The sequence below is a fragment of the Malurus melanocephalus genome, unplaced genomic scaffold, assembly GCF_030028575.1.
Source record: "Malurus melanocephalus ecotype Western Australia unplaced genomic scaffold, MMel_1.1 scaffold_263, whole genome shotgun sequence".
In the NCBI taxonomy this organism is placed as follows: domain Eukaryota; kingdom Metazoa; phylum Chordata; class Aves; order Passeriformes; family Maluridae; genus Malurus; species Malurus melanocephalus.
The window spans coordinates 755,533-766,420 of NW_026623495.1; positions in this window are offsets into that span (position 1 = coordinate 755,533).

The window sequence follows — 10,888 nt, forward strand, 5'->3', positions numbered from 1 at the left end:
GATATTATGTTGCTGTAAGTTAGTACTTATCCTACAAACAGCTCTAAAAATGGTCTGCTTAAAGGAACTGGTCCTAGAACACTATTTAGTAGCATGTCCTATGTGCAGGTCCTGCCCTTATCTGAAGTGCTACAAATCAGATATGAGGCCATAAAATGTACTTTTTCTTTTCTAAATTGAGCACTCAAAGCAAAGTCAGTGAAGGCAATCTATATTATCCTGGTGTTATCACAAAGAGCACTTTCCAAATGACTCACTCAGAAAGCTAACGTTCTCTATGATACAGGGAAAATATAATTAACTGCAACCCTATAAAAAATCCTGATAAATACCTTATTTGTTAGACTACTTCAGCAGGATTGATCTAATCAGAAAACAGTTACTTTCAGAATTGACTAAAACTGCCACTCCTGATCACCAAACAGTGAGAAAGAGACTATGTTCATATAAGCATCAAGTGTACACTGGCTTTCCTGCATTTGCTGTAAATACTACCTGAGCTTATGAAAAGGTCTTCAGCCATTGTTTCACTAAAGAACAAACAGAAGAGCAGTTCTAATGTGGTTGATGACACTACTGAAGAGCCTATTATGTGGCTTGCTGCTTAACCTGCAATGTGTCATAAGAAGCTTCTTTCTCCAGTAACAGTGCTTCCAGATCATGTTTAAGGCTGTTTGGGCTTTTTTTCTTAATGAAGGCTGCTCCATTACACAGGTTCTGTACCATCACAATTATACTGGCACATGAACACTGGAAACTAACCTCCTTCCAAAGGAAATATAAAAACTCTGTCCAAATTAGGAAGTCTTTAAGAGAAATAGAGGGTCAGTAGAGTGAAACARTTAGGGAGCAGATATTCACAGCACTTTTATATATTTCACTTGCTTTAATCTAGTCCCATTGCCCAAATGTTCATTTGCATGGACTTCATCTCTCAGATTTTATTTAATCTAAAATCCAATGCATGTGACCTAAGGCCACTCCACAGTGTGAACAGAAGGAAGCAAGTGGGAAATGTCAGRAAATTCAATTCAAACATTCAGTCCTGAATGAAAACGCTCTGTCCATATTGTTCATAAATAAAGAAGTTTTCCTGCTGGTGTAAATTTACTTCCTTTTTAAATGACATAAAGTCCATTGCACTATTCTCTGCTCATACAAGAGCTGACATTTTTCAAGACCATATTCAAAGTCAACTTGCTTGTACTGGCAAAAGTCTATTTCATAAACTTGGCATACAAGTAACATCRAAGGCAAATCAGAACAAAGTATTTCTTCTAAGCATGAGACTTCATGTCTCAAACAAAATTTATGCACTTACATCACTCTTGTAAAAATGATAGATATATTCATCATGCCATAGACAAGAAGAGTTGCTGACACCTAATGCTATTTCTGCATGTTCTGAATTTATTAACAGTATGTAAAATGCAGCATCAACTACTCTATGCATAAAATTTGTATTTGTGGGACATTATTAATAGAGAACACAAAGCCTCTATAGGTATATATAAGTACATGATCCTTTAAAAAATGGTTTGCACAGCAACTATCAATAATTTTACAAGCCATTCAGTCATATTCTTGCACAAAGATGAGAGTGTAAGAGTAACCCACATGTACACAAGAATAATAGATGTATTCCTTTGCCTTATGATTTATATTCACCAGCACAGTCCTATAATTTTAATGTAATGCAATTTGTTGTAATGACTTCTAAGTAAATAAATACTTAAAATAAAGGCAAGAGCTTGTTATAATTTTTCAGTGAAACTTTTATTGTTTGGGAGAGACTATTGATGGAAGGTTTTTGTGGGATAGCATGAATGACACTTACTGGGAAATGTTTCTGATCTCATGGACAGCTAGAAATACAGAAAGCAATGCAGGYAACAAAAGCACTCACAGTTGCAGGAAGTCTATCAATGTGCCAAACTTTTAGGAATGCTTCATTTTCATGATTCTTTTCTTATATCTGTAACTAGTTATTAGTCCAGAGAGAAAGAAAAGCTATCACACATATATTAGAGGGGTGGTCTCCAAACTGGTTTGATTGTTCACTCAATCAATTAAAAATTTCTTAATACATACCCTGTATTATTTATTTATAAAATTTATACATTTACTCCTGTAYTAATATATTACAAATATTATAAAACATACATGAAAATAAAAATGTAAAAATATGAGATAAAAACTATTTTAAAATGCTTTTTATTTATTCATAGTACAAAAATCATAGAATCATAAAGTCATAAAATCATAAAATTATTTGGTTTGGAAGGGACCTTAAAGATTATCTAGCTCCAACCCTTCTGCCTTGGACAGGGATGCCACCCATTAGATCAGGTTTCTCAGGGCCCCATCCAAACTGGCCTTGAGCACTTCCAGGGACAGTACAACCACAAAGTCCCTCTTAWGGTACTGGAAGGCCTCAATGAGGTCTCCCTGAAGCTTTCCCTTCTCCAGCATAAACAAGCCTGGCTCTCTCATCCAGTCTTTGCAGAAGAAGGGCTCCAGCCCAGTGTGGCTGAACTGCTCTAACAGTCCAYGCCTTTCTTGTGCTGAGGACCCTGGGGCTGGATGCAGCGTGCAGTTGGGGTCTCTCCAGAGCAGAGAGGCAGAATCCCCTCTCTCACCCTGCTGGCCACACTGCTTTTGATGCAGCCCAGGATACAGCTRGATTTCTGGGCTCCAAGCACACATTGTTGGCTCATGCCCAGCTTTTCCTCCATGAGAGTCCAAAGGCCTTCTCAGCAGAGCTGTTCTCAATGAATTAATCTCCCAGACTGTGATCATGTCTGGGACTGCCCCAATTCAAGTGCAACATCTCGCCCCTAGACTTGTTGAACTTCATCAGGTTCTCATGGGCACATTTCTCAAGTTGGTTTTTTTCTACATCTCAATGGATTGCTTTGGGCATCCTGACACGTGCACACACCCTACTTTGGAGACCACTGAATTAGAGTACTTACCTCAAATATATTAGTCGGAATCCTTTATCTGAATCTATAAGTGAAAGAACTTGGCTTCTCACAAAAACTTCTTCCAAACAGTCTTGACTTTGCTCTGACACTAAAGAGAGTATATTCCTTTTGTTTGACTTCTTCTCTCTCACCASTCGCAGGAATGCATTGTCATTTCAGCTGCTGTGAGTCCTGATCATGCAAAAGACAACTCAACAGAATTTCAGTATGTACTAATGACATCTATATTAAGAAAAACTGCTTTATCCAATAGAATGCTCAAAAAGTTATCTATTAGTRCTTCTATAAGAGCATCTAAGTTATTATTCTTATTGCCCAGCCACCTTTCATAGGCACTCAAATAACTCTCAGACACAGATAAAYGGTCTTAAAGTTGCACACAAGAATGCTTATTCAGTCTTGACTAAGATCTAACTTAATACCTAAGTCCCAAATACAAAGTCCCCAAAAGCATACTAGTCTTTCTTTACTGAATACCTGTCTCTGCTTCCCTGATTTCCCAGATGCTCCATTCAAGTCACTAATTCATGTGCAGAGTGCCTCTTCCAGAAATATATTAACCTCTCTCTTCCCTAATGGGCCACTGCTAACCAGCTTTAGCATGTGGGAAACCAAATCTCTGCCCATGCTGTGGGAAGCCTGAAAAATAAGTTGCAGTCAACAGCACAACTAATTTAATCTGCTGTGCTGGTAGGTTGTACACCATTTGTATAATGGCTAGCTCTTAGAGAACTCACATAATGGCTGGAAAATAGAGCTCATCCCAGGAGATGTGGAATTAACCATATGGCTTTCAGTTTTTGTCAGGGGCAAGGTATGCCACCTGCCTTCAAAACTGATCTGCCGAAAGCAGAAAATAGTCAGAAGGTGGGCCAGGCTAGGCCTGTACTCCTAATCAGACAAATCAGGGAACAGAGGCATTTAAAGGTCTGTTTATGGTCTGGAGCCATGACTGAAAAGTTTCTTTTTTAATAAAAAGCGTTCTCACTGATACAACCAGACTTATCCCTGCTGGGTCTTCATCTGGTCCTGCAATACTTACTTCACTATGAAAGAGTTCAAGATGCAAGGGAAATCATGAAAAGTTCATTTATTCATATGTGAAAATAAAATAATGTTCTTTTTAGTCAGTAAATTTAAAGTCATCTAATACATGAAAATGAAAACCTACCGATGAGACCATAACCACAGCTACCTTTTTAATACATTGTTGTGAAATCCCAGGCATGATGCAGAGTCATAATTAAATCATGGCAATAATAACATTATCCTTAGTAATCAATGAACACAATGAATTTTACATTGCTGATATAAAATCATTAATATGTCTTGTCATTCCAGTGCATCAGCAAGTAGTTCATTTTGCAACAGTCATCCCACTACGCCAGTTAAAAGGAAGCTCACTCCAGGGCTGCATTATTCATGCAGAGTTCTTGCTACAATGGAGAGACAGGTTCCAAGCAGATCTCGAGTATTCTGCCTCCCTCCTACATACGCAAAATCATAGAATTTTAACTAAAAATGCATTAAAATTATGATATTTAAAAATTAAAGTTTGCTTCTCAAAGGTTCGCAAGTTCACATTGTGTTTACAACTGCCTGTTCTGGACATTTGATTAAGAAAAGCTTTATTCATACAAATCCCCACAAAAAGCCATTTCTGAATCCATAACATTTATGTTTTAGTTTGGTTCCAAAACAATAATTGTCTTAARTGGAAGTGGAGACTGTTTATATGCTTCAGAGTGAATTGGAAACAGTGAGATAGGTTTTGCCTGACCAGTTACAGCCTGGGTATGAGATTGTGTTTAARAATTCCTGAAAGAAGAAGATACTGTTCTAGATCTACACAAACTGATTTTAATGTTCTTTGACCACAATGAAATATTAAGATTTACATTTTAAAACCATCGGCATGTACAATGGAGAAGTCAGGATGCAGCAAACTGTGCCTTTCCAATAATAATCCAGAATTCATTCTTTCCCAGAGAATCTTGTTTAAAATATTATCATGCAGAAAAAAAAAAAAACTTGTTCAAAGTACATATATATATATACCTTTTTTTCCTCAGGGCAAGAAGYACATTTGCTTCACAGTCTGTGAAGCTCAAAGAAATCCTCATTGCTGAGAAAACAAAAGCACCTATTGACACAAGCATGTCTAGTTGATCTCCAGGAATCCTGAGGATGCTTAGTCTCACTGACTGCAGTAGCAGCCTTTATTGAAGAACTGTTAGGAAATCTAAATGTAACATAAAAGCCTGATTTGTCAAAAAATGAACATGGAGGTAACAGGGAAAACCAAAGAGATCAGGGCAGAAGAGTCAGATCACTGCTTTAGCAATCTCCTGAGCACTCAGAGCACTCTCCACAGCTAACAGCCWTGCCAGTAAACCTGAAACCAATAATAAATAATCCAGAGTTCATTCTCTGGGTCTGAAGCCTAGACCTGAAACCATCCATGGCCCCTGCATAGTGTCCGTGCAGATACTGCTGACTTTTTGAACTCAGTCAGGGATATGCGTCCTGATATGATCTCAAATTTTCATGGTTAAAAGTCAGAATGTCTTACATGTTCTTTCCATTTTTAATGTCACAGTTACACAGTAAACTGACATTTTTCTGATTAAAATATTTCTCCAGCAGCAAGCCAGAGATCTGCAGCAGTACCTAAGAATGGGATTTATTTCTCTTTATATCCATTTGCTGAARATTAAATATGTGGTTTATGTCTACTTTTATGCTTAACATAACYGCAGTTACATCAAAAAGTTACTATAGATCTGGTCCAAGCTTTCATATATCATTCTGCAGATGACGAAGTCCTGTAGAAATGTTTTCAAATAAACATAAACATTTATTTAAAGTAGTTACTCACAGGCCAGGTACTTTTCCYCAGAAATATTTCCTGCAGTCTGTTTCTGGAAATATCTTTGCTTTAAGTGGTTTCTGTAGTGTTTACAAAGTCTCCAGACATACAAGCCATTGAGAATACAACTGAAACGGTGTATTGTCTCACCCTACAGCAGTTTGTAGTGTTCCCTGCAAACAAAAGTAGAACTCAGTCCAATTATGGCTGGAAGACTACCTGTGTGACACTGAAACCTGACTAACCTTTTTCATTCCTGTATTTTTCTGATAGCTCAAGCATAAGATATGCTTTTCTTTCTTTATGATAATTATTCAACTTCAGTCAGGTGAGCCTAAAAAATATAAGAGRGAGAAAGTTCAAGATAACAAGGCAGAAAAAACAGATTGGTAGAGAGTGTTTTTTAAAAAGAATTCATTTGTTAATCTCATATACAGTTTTAGGATAAGAAGTTCCGTTTTTCCACAATGGTTACTCCACCTTTATACCAAACGACTTGGAACATAAAGAATTCATTTAACACAGGCATTGTTGTTTACAGTGTTTAAAAATTCATAAACTCACTGTATAAGCCCACTTGCTGAGATTCATACTAAATATTCTTTTCTGAAAACAGTGTCACACCTGCATAAAAGAAAATTGCTTATAAAATTGGGGGGGGGGGGAGGTGCAAAAAATGATGTGCAGAACTACTTACAAWATTAAACTGTCTCAATCTACTCTGAAGAAAATACTATAATTAAATAATTATGGAGCTTGTCAGAGCAATATATTTTAGAACATCAATGTGCATTACACATGTGGTAGTGCCTAACAAGAAGCAGGATGTGCATGCTACCCATAAGACCTAGTTTGTATATATGTGATRTAGATTGTTCTACAGAAATAATAGAATAGATTCCTTGTTTGGTCATGGTGTTTCCCTGAATGGAACACTTTAAAAATCAAGAATTCTTTACTGAAAGCAAAAAGAAAATAACATTTGAGGGAAGCRTAAGAGAGGAATGATCAATGAGAAAAATAACAGGTTGTTTTTTTTTTCTTTTATGTTTATGGTAGCATTTGGGGACCTTAAACTTGTATCAGAAACACAGTGTGTTTGGAAGTGTGTAAGAATATTTTTTAAAATTAAAAAAAAAAAAACCCTGAAGAAAATATTGCTGCTCCTATAACCTGAATTTCATCATAACTTGATTCTGGTTTTATAACACATAGGTACACTGWGCTTTGTACTCTACTCAGAATGCAAAGCACACATGCACTTTGCAGTCAAGTGCATTTTTTTTGCTTTATTCAAGTTATATTAGGAAAGGTCTTCTTAGGTGTACAAGCACTTACCAAAGGTTTAGATAAAAGCRTCTCTTTTAGGTAATTCATAATATTTTTTGCATAGCAAGATAAAGATGAAAGAAGTTTGCGTCCTAAAATTGGGGCAGAACATCAAGAAAGCACATAGATTTGGTTCTATGTGCAATCTGAACAATTTTTAATCATTGAAAAGTCATGAAAATCTTAAAAATCCCTGATAAGTTCAAAACGTGGGTACATCAACAATWTTTTTGGTACATGATATTAAATTCTAGCTGTGGTAGACCTTTGACTTTGTGATGATGCACCAAAAAAATTGAAAAAATAGTAGTGTGGCACCAGACTCAATATATTATTGTCTGTGGGCATCAAACTTGGTAAAAACAACTAAGCCTGGGGTGTGCATGATGGCAGCAATTTTTAAGAAAAGAAAAATGTAAACACAAGAAGTAAGTTAGTCATTATGTTAAACTGAAAAAATCCTCCAAAAATTTAATCAGGAATGCTGTTTGCTAAGACATCTGCTGAAAGGAGATCTTGGAGCTAGGAGCTTTCCCCATTCTGTGCCTGCGGGATTCCAGGAAAACAAGATTCTCCATTTAGCTGTCTCAGAAAGCAAGTAAAAAAAAAGATATTTTAATTACTATTCAATAGAAATAAATATTCCATTTCATTGAGGTTTTCTTCATGCTCACAATATTCTAGTGGCAAATACTGCTCTATCTTAAGTACCAAGTGACTTCTTTTCCTTGTCTGTATAAATATTATTTGCAGTCTGACCACAAAGAGGACCTGACATTAACTTCACTAAATAACTTAATACCAATAAAATASCTGCTTTCTGGAATTCAATAGAGCAAAACATTTAAACTATAATCCTCTGCAATGGCCATAACCTGAATGCRGAGATTAATTTTTGCATAGCACATTCATCATTTTATTCCCATRCCCAGCATACTAACCCAAACACCCAAGTTCATCTCCTGTTTGTGATTAGGCAAAATTTAAAAACTGGACTTGTGATACTACACATTATTTTAATGATGATGTTAAYAATGTTATGAGTAGGACAATATTTAACTCAACACAATCTGTCCACTTGCCTACYCACTAATTAAGGGAAGACACAGAAGTCATAGGGGTGAAGAGTATTAAGCATAAAAGGGGAATGCAAGGCTGCCTCAAAATCATAGGATTTGCAATAGTCAAATGTTAYTGTATCTCAGATACTGTTTTCCAAAAGCAAATTTTGCAATGCATTATGCTGCAATGCCCTCTCCTTATGAGTTAGGAGATTGGTAATTATTTTTCTGATCAATTCAACAAGTCAGGTAGTCAAGTCTGCACAAGGTAAATTTTTCTTTCTTGCTACTTGTCTCCCTTACCACCTTATCTTGGCTCATTTCCCCTTCCCTTCCTAGCCAGCAAAAATTTGCATAATTTTCTATTGCAAATGCCAATGAGGGTTGTTTTAAATTTTTTCTRAGGTGCAAAGGTGTTCGTTATTTTTCTTTTGCTGGTCAGAGAAATTAATTTGCATTTTAAGCAAGATGAGAGAATAACTAAAAAAGAAATCCAGTGTTAGAAGTGTGATTAGCTCTGATGCACAGTATTCAAGACAAGCCAATTTATTTCTGCCCCCTCTATGGGACTGATTTGCCACACAAAAGATAAAAATGGTTGTTTTGATCAAGGCTCTTCCTTGGGAGCTGGTAATGACATTCAGGAATGCCTTCCCAACAACAATTGGGATGGTTCCAAAGGAATCAGCTAACAGGTTGCAACACACAATCTACTGGCTTCTTTCCATTAAAAAAAAAAAATAGGAATTTCTGTCACACACCTTTCTGCTTAGAATGAAACCCTAGTGAAGCTGGGGTAGCAGTGCTTCATAGCAGGGCACTTCTCTGGGCTCCCAGAAACAGCAATTTTTTGMATTATGAATCTGCTAAGGCACATTCTGCATTCCAGGCTGAGTTCTTCAGGTCTAGTTGAGAATGTCTCCACTGTATATCCACTGTTCTCCCTTAGGTGCCATAGTCCAAGACAGGAGGAGGAGGCAGATGCTGGAACAGCAGAAGTCTCTTCTTACCCAGAAAGCCATCTCCAGTGGCTCCCCTTTTGCACATGGATAAAGAGAGGCAAAATGGATGGATCACTTGTAGTTGCACACTTTGACAAAATTATCCAGTTAATGAAATTGAAGTAATGACTCTATGAACTGTGTGGATTAGAGTGGATGAGACAACCATTTGGTAACCATTAGGATTAATCAAAGCTGTGCTTTCTTCATATGTTGGTCAGTGAATGCAAGCTGAATGCAACCTAAATACTCCATGAATACATCAGTTAGTAAACTCATGTTTCACTTCAAAAAYATATTCCTCAACTGATCTATCAAAATAGATCATTTCATGAATAGTTTCTTAAACCACTTGTGAAAGTACTCTTTCTTCTTTTGAATGGCTCCTCATCCCTGATTTACATCTTTTGTAGCTACTAACAAAAATAACTGTGGAGTTTTAAATATTGCAAAGATATGTAATTCAGAATTACCATTGTCTCTCTTGCCTTGCCCCTTTTCTTGTAAGATCCTTACACTATCATGTTTCAAATATCTGTTGTGACCATTTACACAAAAACTGCATTAGCTATTGCTTTCATTTGCCCTTCATTACTCCATGCTTCATGAGTTTACAAGGAAAAGTGTTAGGGATCAGCCAAAGGCATATATCTGGCACATCTATTTCTCTTTGGTTCATATTAGGAGTGGAAAGACAGAAACTCAGTGATAAGCATTAGACGTACTGCATCTGAAACATTGTTTTTGAAAGCAGAAAATTAAAATCTGCCACTGGCGTTGTGAAGCCTTCAAATGGATGTCAGAAAACGTGAAAAACCACACAACCCTCACTAGTACTTTATTTTGTTTTCTAAAGATATGCTACTTGATCCATCCTTCCATGCACAATCTTACACATACACACATACAGCCCCTTATTCTAGTCCAATGACAGAGTAAATCCTGTGGCTAAAAAATCCAATATACAGCTGTGAGTGAGTGATAAAGCTACCTGACAGCTCAGCCATAAAGGCATGTAGGAGGCTTTTTTTCCCCTTCCCTTCGGGAACAATGTGAACAGGGTTATGATTGCTACCTGTGGCATTTTATAACATAAAGCAAAATGTCCATGTTGTGTTGCAACATTTCATCAGTGTCTCATCACTCTTTATTGAATATGTAATGGAAGTTCAAAACTGCATGGCAACCTTCCTTGGAAATATGATGATATCAGGAAGCCTGACACCATGTTAGTTCCCTCCATCCTTAAAAACCTAAAGCCCAAACCTGCAGAAGTTTCATGTTAAAAAAATCCAACACAAAGCAAGGATTTTGTCAAAAAATACTGATTCACTGAAATAAAAATATTTTAATAAGCATTTTGGTTTCATAAATGCACAGCACAAACATAGGCGGGCTTTTGAGCAGAAAAACACCTGTCTCTGATACCTGTTCTTTTCCTAGATAACCTGGAAGGCAATTTTGACCTCAAGTCACAAGTTTAATTATTTTAAGAGGCTAGCAATATGCTTATGAAAACTGGAGATTCTACCTTTTCCAGGTCTGGAACCACAGAAGACCTCATTATGTGTACAGGACTGGGGTCAGAGATCGTGACAATGTATTTGTATCACAGCTAGACTTCTGAAGTTGGTGAGTGCC